At 37.9% G+C, this 13,029-nt stretch overlaps 1 protein-coding gene across 3 annotated transcripts in view; it reads left to right on the top strand.

Moving 5' to 3' along the window:
* Positions 1–13,029, top strand: part of MEGF11 (multiple EGF like domains 11) — a 288,710-nt gene that overhangs the window by 58,214 nt on the left and 217,467 nt on the right. For all 3 annotated transcript variants that reach the window (XM_056345811.1, XM_056345810.1, XM_056345809.1), the window contains exon 2: positions 12,276–12,388. The gene's annotated coding sequence lies outside the window, so the exon portion shown is untranslated. The remainder of the gene's footprint in view (positions 1–12,275; positions 12,389–13,029) is intronic.

The raw sequence follows: 13,029 nt of genomic DNA, 5'->3' as shown, positions 1-13,029 counted from the left end.
AACAGGAAAAAAAAAATTGGCAGAAAGAAATAGAAACCTCTGTCATGTGAAAACTTGCTTATTCATGAACATCATAAAGCCCCTAATTTTTCTGAGACCACTCACAGTGCCAAAAATGGCAGCATGAGGAGAAATGTGTCCAAGAACAAGCATCAGATGTGAGGCTATATGATGTCATAGAATCATTATGTCACTCAATGCCAATTGATTTCTAGGGCTGATTGCAGGCAATCATTAATCGCTTTGTATTGAACAGCATGGTAGCTCCATCACATCTGGGGCAAGTACAAGTGGCACCTATTTAGCCAACATCCTGCTCTCAGCAATTTCATACTTCGTCTTTCAAACTAAACCAAACTGCTAGACCATGCAGCAAGATTATTCTAATTTCCCCCTCCCCACCGTGTGTGTCTTATTTTTCCTAGGAATTTAAATAGTTGAAAACCTTAGCTTACTTGTAAGTTCAGTGTTTCCTGCTCATACTGACAATAGCGTGCCACTGAACAAGGAGGCATTAATGGAGCAGCTGTAAAAATATTTAGAATTTCTGAATATTATTATGCTACCCTGTGCGTTTATCAGAGAGGAAAGTGACATAATATGAGGAGTGTTCCTTTTTTACACATCTGTATTGGAAAAAGTTGTTGCAAGTAAGGTGTATGCTCAGAGTCTGGTATTAGAATAATCTCACTGAACCCAGAGGTTCATTTACTATATGTAGTGAATATTAAGCAAGAGCATTAGGATGTATATTATCAAAGACAAAATGTCTTGGGAAATGGGAGCTAATTGACATGACATATTAACTATAGACGCTGCCCTATGGTGTTAATACGATGCATTTATTCTACCATTCCTTTCTAGTTTAGAAACAGACATATTAAATCTGATAAAATGTTTCTGGTGAATCCCACGGCATTTTATAATAATGAAAAATTTCCTTTTGCTTTTCTCCATGTGCCTGACAATCACGAAAACTTACTTAGACATGTTACATCAAATTGGAATATTTTTAAATATAAATGTTTCTCATTAGCTGGGTTCTCGGACAGTCAAAGTGATTGGTAGCAAAATGTTGCATTCCTATGAGATTATTAAATACTTTGGCCTTCTGTAGTCATTCTTCTCTAAGGATTGTAGTAATTCTTTTGAAATCTATGCTTTATCTCTGCAGGTTCCGCTATTTATTTTGTCAGTAACTTCAGTTGTGATGGTTTGCTGTCAATCATCCATTGTCAAAAGATAAGTGGATTTCCTAAAATATTCTGTTGGTGCTGTCCCACAGCTGAGGAAGAATTTACTTGCAGACTTTGGTTTTATAAATGAGACATAACTCATTAATGAACTGGGTCATCTGTTGTACACACACTAACTCAAGAAGTTGTTTCTGTAAGGCAAGAGTAAGTGTAGCTAAAGATGACTTGTAATCCTAATGTCTTCTTAGAGTCTCCTTAACAATAGTCATTGATATGAACATAAATTACTGTTATTACATACTTAATTTTTTATGGTACCTAATTAGATAATTTTCCAAAGAACTTTTTATCACATGTGTTTTCATTAATTAACATTACATGTCGTTAGCAGTCAGCTCTGCTTGATCAAAGACAGGTAAGTTGTAGCAAGATTCGGAGAAACAACATAACATTTACTAATTATATTATTGATTTTATGGTCTGAAGAATCCTAATTATATGTGATACAAACTGGACCTAACTGAGCCTGCTGGGGGTACTTTGAACATGAGCAATTCCTGGCAGTTCTGAACATCTTGCTTGCATAAATCACTTCTGGGCCTGATTGTGCATCTGTTTTCAAAGGTGATGTTTTAATGGACTTTGAAATCTGAAAAAGTGCATTCTGTGTGGCTCCACATGAAAGAGGAAAGAGATCTGGGATTTTTTACCCCTGATTTTAATCATTCCGAAAATATTTTAGATCTGTAGGCGGATACTTTTGAACACTGGAAGTAATATGGCATGGTTGATTTTAATTAGCAGGCCAGTCTAATACAGAATTTCCCATAGCTCCCTATGACTTCTTTTTTTTCAAATGAGTTTTTAGTACTTTCTTCAAAGTTAATGATAGATCCAGACTTTCAAAATTTTAATTTCATGTGAAGGTAAAAAAATAAAAAAACCCCCACCAAGTCTTGAGGTGAATATTTGATTAGAACAAATGCAGATCTGAGAAACAGGAGAGACCTCAGATGTGTCTTATGTAAGACACATGTGTAAGTGCTTTCATAGAAAAATGAAAAGGAATTTAGATCAATGACATAATCATGAAATGTTACTCTTGCCCTTAATTGCTTATACTTAAGAACATGAAAAGCCTAGTTTTTAAAGCATGTGCCTGAGTATGTAATTAGCCTATTCAGTTGCATGAAATTTCAATTTACTCTCAATTCATGATAATAAGGTGATACATTGCTAGTAAATATTTTGTTTAAATTGAAAAGTGTGAACATCTTTTAGAGCTAAACATCCATATTTCCAGCTGGCCTTTTTGTGCCTGTTTTCATTGAGATGTTATAAGATCTGAAGGGGATATTTTGACCAAATCCTTCTGAGGAGGAACTTAAAGACAATAAAATACTCTGCCAGAGTCAATATTTCTTTTTTTTTAAAAAAAGTGTCTGAAAAAATGAGAATTGTTTACTCTTATTTTTCGAAAACAACTTTCAATTTTCATATGTTCAAGCTCTTTGAGTAACATTCTAAGAGCTTCTGACTGCTCTGGTTCCCACCTACTCATTCCTACTCCCACCTGATGTTTGACTTGCTAGTTAGCAAATAAAGAATCAGTCTGAAAAACGAATGACTGGGCTGGTGGGTGGGCTCCAAATTTAAACAAACAAACAAAACACATCATATCCCCGTACTTCATTTGTGTCTGTTGTCTACTTTGGCATAGGATGAAGAGGTTTTGTTCCTCAGTAGATGAGACTGGCCAGCATAAGTTATGAAAAATATTTAACAATTAATAGTTAACCATTACACTGTGCATTTACATCTATTTTTCTTCTATGAAAGACTGTCAGAAATAGGATGTTGGGAAGAAGGACTTGTTCCATTTTACCAGGGGCAAGGCTGAGGCAAGGGCAGCTCAGAGTGTACACACAGCCATTGGTTGACAAGTGAGCTTGGTACACAGTACTGCTTTATTCTATTCTACTTGTTTCTTTAGCACTCATCGCTGTAATACCTGAGACCTAAACTCTTGGTTCTTGCTATTGTGTGTGGGTTGCAAGACTAGCTTTATTTTCCTAGTTCATATCAGAGACTTTTTTTGAAACAATAGTGAAGTAAGAATGCCTTAAGACAGAACAAGGTAAATAATTTCCAAGGTGCAGAGCATAAGGCCAGAAGTCTAGACACATGTACTGTTTTGACTTGCAACCCACTCTCCTAGGGGGATTCAGAACAGGGCAGCAATCACAGGCCTGAAAGCATGGGTGTTGTAGGGAATCAAGCTCTGTGTTCCATCTTTATGTGGAAGAAAGCCAGTACACACTCTTGTTTGCTTGGTAGAAAATCCAAAGGATATTGCAAGGTGTATTACCAACATAGTTCTCAAGAATCAGTGAAAGGAGCAACTCAGGAGTTATTTGAACAGCCCAGGATATAAAACAGTAATTGATGATTTATTCAAATTTGTGCTGTATTTATCTATTTATCCTTGTAGCTGTCAGTTGTTTAATTGGACAGTGATTACTCTGTCCCAAGGAGTTGGCTCATACATACCTGTTGAACATCTTCAACTTTGTATGTCACAGTTATAACAGTAGTAAGTCATGTAAAGTGTTGATTTAGGAAGAGATAAGATCTAGTTCAGCTTCTCCCTATTTGAAGGAAGGAATGCCATAAAATGAAGCAATGCTGTGTGCGATGAAAGACGGGAGGAAGAAAAGGTGGCTAAGATAGATGAGTAATGTGCAGGCTAGTAAGATTCTAATGGGTGGCAAGAAGAGAATTTATAACCACCAATCTTGCTTCCACTGTTCCTAAACATTTTTATGCAGAGAAAACTGTTTTCTTCTGTGGTAAAGGATGGATCATCAAATCGTAAGACTGTGACCCTTCACCCTGCAATGCATGGCAACCTGGAGTCCCAGCAGATGCTAAAACTTGTAGCTAAGAGCCTAGAAACTGCACAGGTTCCCTTGGAGATGGACTTAGTGAAGTTGCAGTTTAAACAAAGAGAGATGCAATTGCCTGAAGTGAGTTTTGTGAAGGGGAAGTGGAAAGTGGTTGTTGATCTTTGGTAGAAGTGCCCATACAATTTTAAATGGGATTATTTAGAGGGGGGGTTGGCAGCAGTGTGTAAGATAATAAGACCTTGGAGATAATGAGGAGGTCAGAAAAATAGCTGAGGAGGGAAATAGGACTCACAGGATGTACCTAAAGAACAGGGGTAGATGGAAGGAGATGAACAGTCTGTGAGGAGCTTAAAAGACCTTCATCATTGCTGTGCTCTGGAAGGGAGATGATGATTAGCTCATGCTTACAATTATAAGATTTCCACAAGTATGCTAACCAATACAAGAGTCTCAAAGCTTATGCTTTTCTGTGCTGAAGATTATATCTGATAGGAGAGGAGAGAAGAATGGGGAACTACTTGTTTCCTGCCAGCCATTACCTTGTGTGCCTATTTTGTGGACAGGAGGACTTACATTATGTTTGGTTTTGTTTAGCAGCAAACATGTAAGTGATATCTGCTTGGATAATATCAACACAGAGTAAGCTGTGTTAAGTTTACGATACATTGAGTTAAAAAATGTAAAAACAACTTTTAAGCTCCTATTTTTATGCCTCTGTGAAGGGATTAATAAAGCACGCACAGGGAAGAGTTCTCTAATCTGAGTGCTGTGGATGTGAGAGCAAGCTACAAGGAGGGCTATGAGTAAAAAGACCTAGCAGATGAGATTATATATATATATATATATATATATATATATAAAAGATCTTGATGAGGGAAGAATGTAGAGAGAAAAGTTTATTTGTCTTAACTTGTGAAAAAACTTGATTAGTACATCTGTAAAATGATGGAAGTTAAGCCCTAAAATTACCCCATAAACTCTCTCTCTCCTATAATTTTTATTAACATTTTTTCTCAAAGTAGTTAAATAAGTTTTCAGTGCCACATTTAGGAGGAGGGGGAAGAGGAAGGCAAGGTAGTAGCATGCACCAGTTATTCAGATCTGGTTTTGTCCATAGGGATTTTTCTAGCTACTGATTTTCTGCCAGAAGGAAAATACTAGCTCTAACCTGAGTAGCTCCAGTACCATCTGTGTCTGATGACTGAGCTGGTAGATCCAAATTCTCTCCTGATAGAAATTGGCACAGTGAACTCAATGGAGTTCAGCCATTTACACCAGTAGAGACCTTGGCCCTTACATCTTCTTTGCTTTCATTCTGCCTGAGATAGTCCCCTGCAGCCCCTCCGTTCTTTATGGCTTCGCTCTTTTTGATATATTTATGAATGTTCCTCTCCTGACTTTATGACAGATACTTTGCACAGTGCCCTGTTACTGTAAGCCAGGTGCTTTTATCCTTAATGAACAATTTCCTGGAAAAAAAAAAAAAAAGAAAAGAAATAAACAATAGATAAAGTAGGTCATGGAGACAGCAGAGTCAAGAGCTTTGCATAGTGATGTAAAATTAAATAAGTCTGGGGTCATGTTCTCATTTATCTCTCCAGTTATTGCTCTAACGGTGTCTGTGATGGTTCCTGGAAAGGTGAGGATGTTTTGGGAGACTGACTGGATCTGCTGGGAATTTTGGCTGCAGTCTCCTCTTCTCTCCACTCTGCACAGAGGAGAAAACCAGCACAGAAGTGTAAGACTTGGATGTTATGAAAGAGCATTTGCAGATGCTGCTATTGCCCATCTTAAACCGTTGAGACCCATCTTAGTGAAGTTGCAGTTGGCTACTGCTCTGTAGCTGAATGAAGATTGTTCATGGTGACTGTCCTTGGTTATATAGCTTTAAGGTTTACAGTCAGTGGTGGGTGGTCGAGAGATGCAAGTTTAAGTCTAGATCGCAGAGATATTTTGCTTCTTGAAGTGACCTATATTCCTGAGCCCCGCGGTCAGCCCAGTTGGCACAGCACTCCTCTTTTCTGGTCCACAGCTGGGCTCACAGGGGAATCGACGCATGGAGAAGGGATTTGATGTGTGTCTGAGTCTTGACTTGACATGGAGCCAGGCCTTTGCTAGGATATAAACCTGGCCTCACATTTGAATATGCATCTTAAGCTTTCTTTAGAGGTGTTTTGAGAGACTAGCTTTAGGCACTTTGAGTAGGTTCCTTGTTACCAGCACATGTGACCAGCTGGTGGATAGTTGTGAAGCAATATTTCTGCAGCATGTCCCTTCATAGCGGTGACCAGCAGTAATTGCAAAGACCTTCTTCACACACCATGACCTCCTCCATGGCCTCAGCTTTCTGTCTTAGAGAAGGGCAGATCGGTTCAGCCTGCTTTCCATGTTGGATGCTTAAACCTTAGAGTTTATTTCTAGGCACCTAAGTAACTGGCCTAATTCTCACATAGAGATATTTGCGCATGCTCTGAAAATCAGATAAATTACATGGACTCCTAGCTTTAGGCTTTTAGCTTTGACGTGATTGAACCAAATACCATTCCTCCAGTATTGATAGTGTTCCAGAAGAAGCACAGGAAAGCACAAAGGATTATTGCAGCTTCTGAGGAAACCTCTCGTATTTCAAGTCAAACTGGCAGTGTTTAAATAGCCACTCTAATTCTTAAGTCATTAGAAATCTAAAAATTGATTTAAGATTTGTCTTGCTGTTTAGCAGACTTTAATAGAAAAAGTTATACTCTGTATGGGCCAGTCAATGTTTTTAATAGTTATGAAGTTAAAATTTTCAAGAGGCTAACAGGGAAATAGAGTACAGGAAGAGAACATCTGCGTGCTGTTGTAACAGAGAATGCCAGGGAGGATAAAGCACTGGGAAAACCCAGAGAACAGATGAAGATATATGTTATTGTACCAGTGGGATTAGTAAAGGTATAGATGCATAGGAAGCAAACATTATTTTCTTAATGTCTTATGGAAGAAACTGAAGATAAAAAGCTTTGCCCTGCCTGCAGCATTTTTGAAAATACGTGTTTAGTTTCAGTATTCATTTTATTCCACTGTTCGGTTTCATTTTGTTTGGATTACTACCTTAAAAGTTCAAGGCATTCACCAACTTTAAAACCAAATTGAAAAAAACGAATCTGGTTTCTCAGTGCAGCTCCAAGGCTTGCAAATCAGCCTTCTTCCATAAATACTGCACAGTTTCTGGAAAAGAAAAGACAGGTCTTTAAATGAAATATGAGATATAGCATTGGGATGTGATAGTGCTGCTGTAGATCAACAGCCATCAATCTGTGTTACTTAATTTGTCCCTGGCTCAGCTGTTCACTCTGCTTGGGACTTTTTTGTTGTTTGTTTTGCTTTATTTTCCTCTGAGATAAATGAAGACAAAAAGAAAGGGCCAATTGTTCTTGACAAATAGAAGCAATTTTTAAAAATATACCATAAAGGATATTCTATATTTTCAAACAGCACTTTTTTTTCTGACTTTCACAGCACTTCACAGAATCATACTTAATTTATTTGACTGCATGTATTGTATTTCATTGCTTGTTACTCCTATTTTCAGGTCAACTTCATGTGCACTCTTTAAATGCTGTAATAAAATTCTGTTGGAATGATTGGGGTTTTTTAGCTAAATACTTAGAAACATATTCCTCATCTGGGCATGCCTGTAACGCTTAGGTTGCTTTATTTATCCTGGGTGTTCTGGGGATACAAGGTCTTTGTTGCTCTAAATGTCTAAGGAAGCATATGTTGTAATTGTTTGACATCTTGAACATGGATTAGGTGGGTGGCTATATGTAAGCAAGCTAACTTGAGTTCTCAGGAGATCAGCTTTTTGATGTGTGTCAGCTTACTTTCTGTTCTGAAGTACTGTATGTGAAGGGATATGTGAAATATGCATGGGATAGTGAATATAAATATACTGTTAAATCAGTAGAGAATGTGACTCCCCACACAGTTTCAGCAGCCTTAAAATTTGACTATGCAAGAAGTCTGGGATCAGTACTGGGGAACTACAGCACTGGCTGTCTTCCTGTTCCGTCCCCTTACAGCAATGGTTAAATGGGGACATCAGAGTAGCAAGGTTAAGCAAGCAAATGCATAAAGTGGTTCTTTCTGACTTTTTTTGTTTACCATGTTTTAATTCAGAGGGTTCAGAGATGACTGGCTTGGGAGGATTTCTTGCAGGAGGTCGTCTTTTGTTGAAATACTGCAGCATACCAGGATTTTGCCTTCAAAGCCTGCCAGCACCAACTTGCTTTTGGCAGAAAGTGCCAGTGGAATGTCAGCCATCTCCCTGTCCTAACTGGCAGGGCTTGGAAGATAGTTCAGGGCTTAGGCGCTACAAGGAACAGTAACATTTCAGTGGACTTGAGTTTGGATTAATAACTTAAAGGGCCAAATGTTCAAAGGGCTAGCTTCCAATTTTACACTGGTAGTTGAGTAAAAGCACAAATTTATGGGCAGAAAATCACAGATAATTTTTTTCCAAGCTGACCTTTCTGGAAAGGAGCCAGCAATTATCTGTTTTTGGGCACTATTTCAGCAGCATTTTTAGGTGTTGGTAATGTAATATTTTCATTAAATTTCTGCTGGACTATTGATTAACTGTTATTTAAGAAAAAGAAATTTAGATTGTAATGAATAATAGCTTCTTGGATTGGTGCTTGTGCTTTGCACAAGTGTGCATGGATTTGAGCTTGTGTAAGTACTGATAAAGTAAGTGTCTGCATTTCTTTGTGTGTTGATGTTGATCTCATAGACTGGATGGATAATGCCAAATGTGTTTATATCTTGTTGCTTCAGTATCTAATCACTTTTCAGTTTGTAATATACTTATTCTTAAAGCACCTGGCAGGTTGGTCATTCATCTTCCCATTTTCTGTGGAAGATACTGAGACTTTGAGAAATTGTATGTCCTTAATTTCCCCTGAAGTTTCAAAGCCTGGTGTTGGATGGTGTTTGGGTGCCTCTGAAGGCTCAGAGCTAGCCTACAGAAAAGACTAGATGCAGAACTTGGGTGGAATTTGAGCTACCCCAGTCTAGCTAACTTTGCTAACCTGGTGTCAGGCCTTAAGTCTTTGACAGTATGATTTTAAACTCAGGTCCTCTGAATCCTAAACACGTGCCAGCCTTTGTCTTGATAAACATGTTTCATTACCCGTAACTAAACTAATTGTCTGTATTGCTTGCCTAGTGGCATGTCTCTGTGGTATTTTGACCCAATTTTCCTCTGAGAACACCAAAGGAACAATCCTGAACTTCCAAAAATAACATTTGATAGATTGGGAAGAGCTTACTTCATTATTTATTCCTGCTCTGCTCTAGCCAAGCTCCCTATGACTCCAGTGGAAGTCAGCTTATATGAGTGTTTAGCATTGAAGCAGATCTTCAGACTTCATAAGATACCTGTGGAACTGTAAGAGTGTTCACCACAGCAATTGCAACTCATGCTGATATATTTTAGAGCTTAGGAACTTCTAGCAATTCAAGAGGTTTGGACATTCAGTTCCCATTAAAATCAGCTCCCCAACCAGTTTTGAAAAACTGAACAACTGTGGTTCAAAACGTAAGGGAGAGTCGTGAGGGCACTCTAGTACTTAGGACCCCAGTGCATTTATCAAGTCTTTAAAAGAAAACCTCTAAAATTACATCTTGGGAAATGGAATTAGTTCTTTGTACTAAACAGCACCTACTTCACTGAATGGTGTAGCAGAGGTGACTGCTGCTAAGACTAAGCAAACGGGACTGAGAATGGAGCTCTTCATACTTTTCCTTGATGACTTCCCCATAAACGGTGCAAATCTCTAAATTTTACTTTTATTCTTTTATTTCCCAAGCCATGTTAACTACAGAAAATACCGTAGAATTGTTTAATTTGTTTCATTCCCAGCATTTACTGTAACTTCAGCCGTGAGCTGTGGTTGAGTAGCAGAGGAGCATGGTTAACTTTCACAGAGAGCATAGAATACTTTTATCCTGAAAAGTTAAGGTTTCTGCTTAAGTCTATTGGCATTGCCATTATGGCTAGGACAAGGAACAAGCTTGTCTCCATCGTATGAACTCAAGTGTAAGTTAAGAAAGTTCCTAGTTTTGTACATCTTGTTGGTCTGTAGGTCCTAGCTTGTGCCACTGCTGGGATTGGCCTCTTCAAGGAACTGAACTGTACAAACTGTTCCTGTGCCATGAGCCTTCACAGGATACTGTCAAGGAAACCTGCTGGAAGTCAATAGCAGTTGTGCTGTCCTGGTCAGCTGCGTTTCTCCCCTTGGCTGTGTCACCTCCAGGTGACAGGAGACATGTCTAGTAATGGTGTCAGGGACACTTGTGAATAGTAGTGGCTCCTGTATCTACTCCAAGTATTTCCAGCTATTGAACTGCCTTCTTGAAATCACAGGCAGACGTGCATGCAACCCTTAGAGAGCAGTGCTTAAGGAGAACATGGAAAAGCTGAATATATGACTGACAGCATGGATTTTCTAGCACAAATTATAGACCAGTTGTTTTGCCCTGTGTGTAAGGGATAATAATTTGTCCTCATTACAGTGAGTCATAAAGGCTTAAATAGAACCTGTTAACTGAAATATCATCTTTTAACAAAAGCAGCTTCTTGTCTACTATCTTCCTGCATTAATTGTGCAAGATGTCAGTAGAGGGAACCCAGAAAACTGGTGCGTAGTCTGGTGTTTCTGCTAGTTCTTCTATCACTTGAATTTCTCTGTGCTCAGATGACAAGAATCACATTGTCAGTGCTTTTGTATTCAGTACCTGAGCCTTACTGGAAGTGTTTATCTGTTTAAAACAGCTTTAATTTTCATTAAAACCAAAACAAAACCACAACCTGTCTTTGGCAATATTTCTTTTGATTGTGGCAACAATTTCTAGAGGTGATTAGTGAGTCTGAGTGGCTTAGTTCTTGCCTGCCCAGATTAAAACCACCTGTTTCTTAGCATGCATTCTGAGCTCTGCATATTATTTAGCCCTTTCGTGGTATCTCAAGTTATTAATCACAAAGTGAGACATCCAAAAAAATCCTGATCAGTTTTGAAACTCATGGCCTCATTTAGCTTTCATAACAGCTTGTTTCTAACAAAATCTGATGTAGAGCCAAATGAAGTGTGTGTTTAAATGATCCCTTGCCTAAACTATCATGAAAATTTCAGATGGGATGAGAAGGAGGAATGCCACAGAGGGCAGCTTGCTGGAAGCTTGCTACTACTTAGAGACTAAAATAGTGTAATCAGCAAACACTCAGTCACTTTAATGCTTCTTCAGTGAAATCCAACTTTTTTTTTTCTGGCTTAACTATTCTCTTGCATTTTCTTCAATTGCTCATACAGAAATACTAGAATACATTTTAATTTTGATGCACCTAGATTTTCCTATTTGGTAGAAACTAAAATAAAGAACAGAATTAGGGATAATTACTTGATAAATACAATACAGTTGTGAAGAATCAATATGGCTTTGTAAAGGCTTCACAAGTTGTTAAAGCTCTTTGAAGTAAACATGTGGATCAAGAAGATCTGGTTAGCTTTCCAGAAGGCTTTTGCAAGGTCTTTCATCAAACTTCCTGAAAGAAACTGAACTTTCTTGTTGCAATATTAAAGAAGACAAACCAAGTTGTTTGTATGATAGAAAATGATAGAAAACAAAGTCTGAGAATCAATGATTGATTTCTAACAGAGGAGCAAGGAGGAGTCAAATTGAGGAGGCAGAGGGAAAAACAAAGTAGTTCGTACAGTATGTGGCTAAGATGTGAGACCATCACAGGATGTTATTGGCACTAAAATTTAAATTTAGGGGGTTGAAATTTACATTTTAGTGGACCAAAAACTGTTAGACAAATTATTGGAATAGAATCTATCACATGCGATTAAACACAAAGATACCACTTGTGGCAGAGGAAGTCACAAAGTTGCAAACTGCTGGAAGCTAGAAAGGTTTAAAAATGATCTGTTACTGTCAGCAGTCATCTTACACTCTTTTCTAGGTATTTGCTGCGGCTGAAAGCAGGATAGTGGCCTTCAGTCTGATAGCACAATTATGATATGTAATCGTTTGGAATGGTTTATCTTATTTCTGTCTTAATTTATTTCTGCTCCCCCAAACACACTTTCTTTGACTCCATACGTTTTCTGTTTTCCAAATTGATTCCTTACAGGGCCAAGCAATTTCCGAAGAGCTTTCTTCTGCTATCCTCTTAATGTGCTGTGTGTCTTCATGTGCTGATAGTCTGTAAAAACAGGATCCACTAGGATTTTTTAGCACTTTGAGGTAAGACTTTTTAAAATGGTTCTTTGTTAAATACATTGCATCAAAATTTGTGGGAAAAATTTAGCTTGGTTTAGTTGACTGCATATACATTTAGACATCTAAAGGAATGATCTTCAAAGGTATATAAGGATTTAAGAACATTGTATCCTAGTGAAAGACACTTCTGTAGATGTTTTCCCTAATAACAGCTGGACACCATATGAGGGTTTTTTGCCTAGTTTAGAACCCACTTCATCCCAAATTGAGAGAAAAGCATTATATTTAGAATTCTGTCATGGACTAGAAATTCTGTTTGAATTTCATGTCAAAGTCATGTTACAAAATATTTTATGACAGAAATGTCAAAATGAAATGTTCCATTACTTCTGCCCATGAACAGGCAATTCTTAGAGTGGTCATTTTTAGTTAAATTTTCTAGTCTGTCATGCAATGAAGCAGAGGAGAAATTTAATCTGTGGTTTTGGTTTTGGTTTTCCTTTTTCTTCCAACCATTTAAAGTATACACTAGTCCTCTTTCACAAGAATATTACCAAACCCAGGTCCTCAAGACCTAGAGAAAACTTTAGAGGATGCTTGCCTCACCCAACAAGGATTCTTTGGAGTCTTATTTTCTTTGCATGTGGGTTGTAATCTTGTGGGGT

Source organism: Falco biarmicus, chromosome 7, assembly GCF_023638135.1.
Source record: "Falco biarmicus isolate bFalBia1 chromosome 7, bFalBia1.pri, whole genome shotgun sequence".
In the NCBI taxonomy this organism is placed as follows: domain Eukaryota; kingdom Metazoa; phylum Chordata; class Aves; order Falconiformes; family Falconidae; genus Falco; species Falco biarmicus.
Note: the sequence above shows the minus strand (reverse complement) of the source record. Positions and strands in the feature narration are given on the sequence as shown.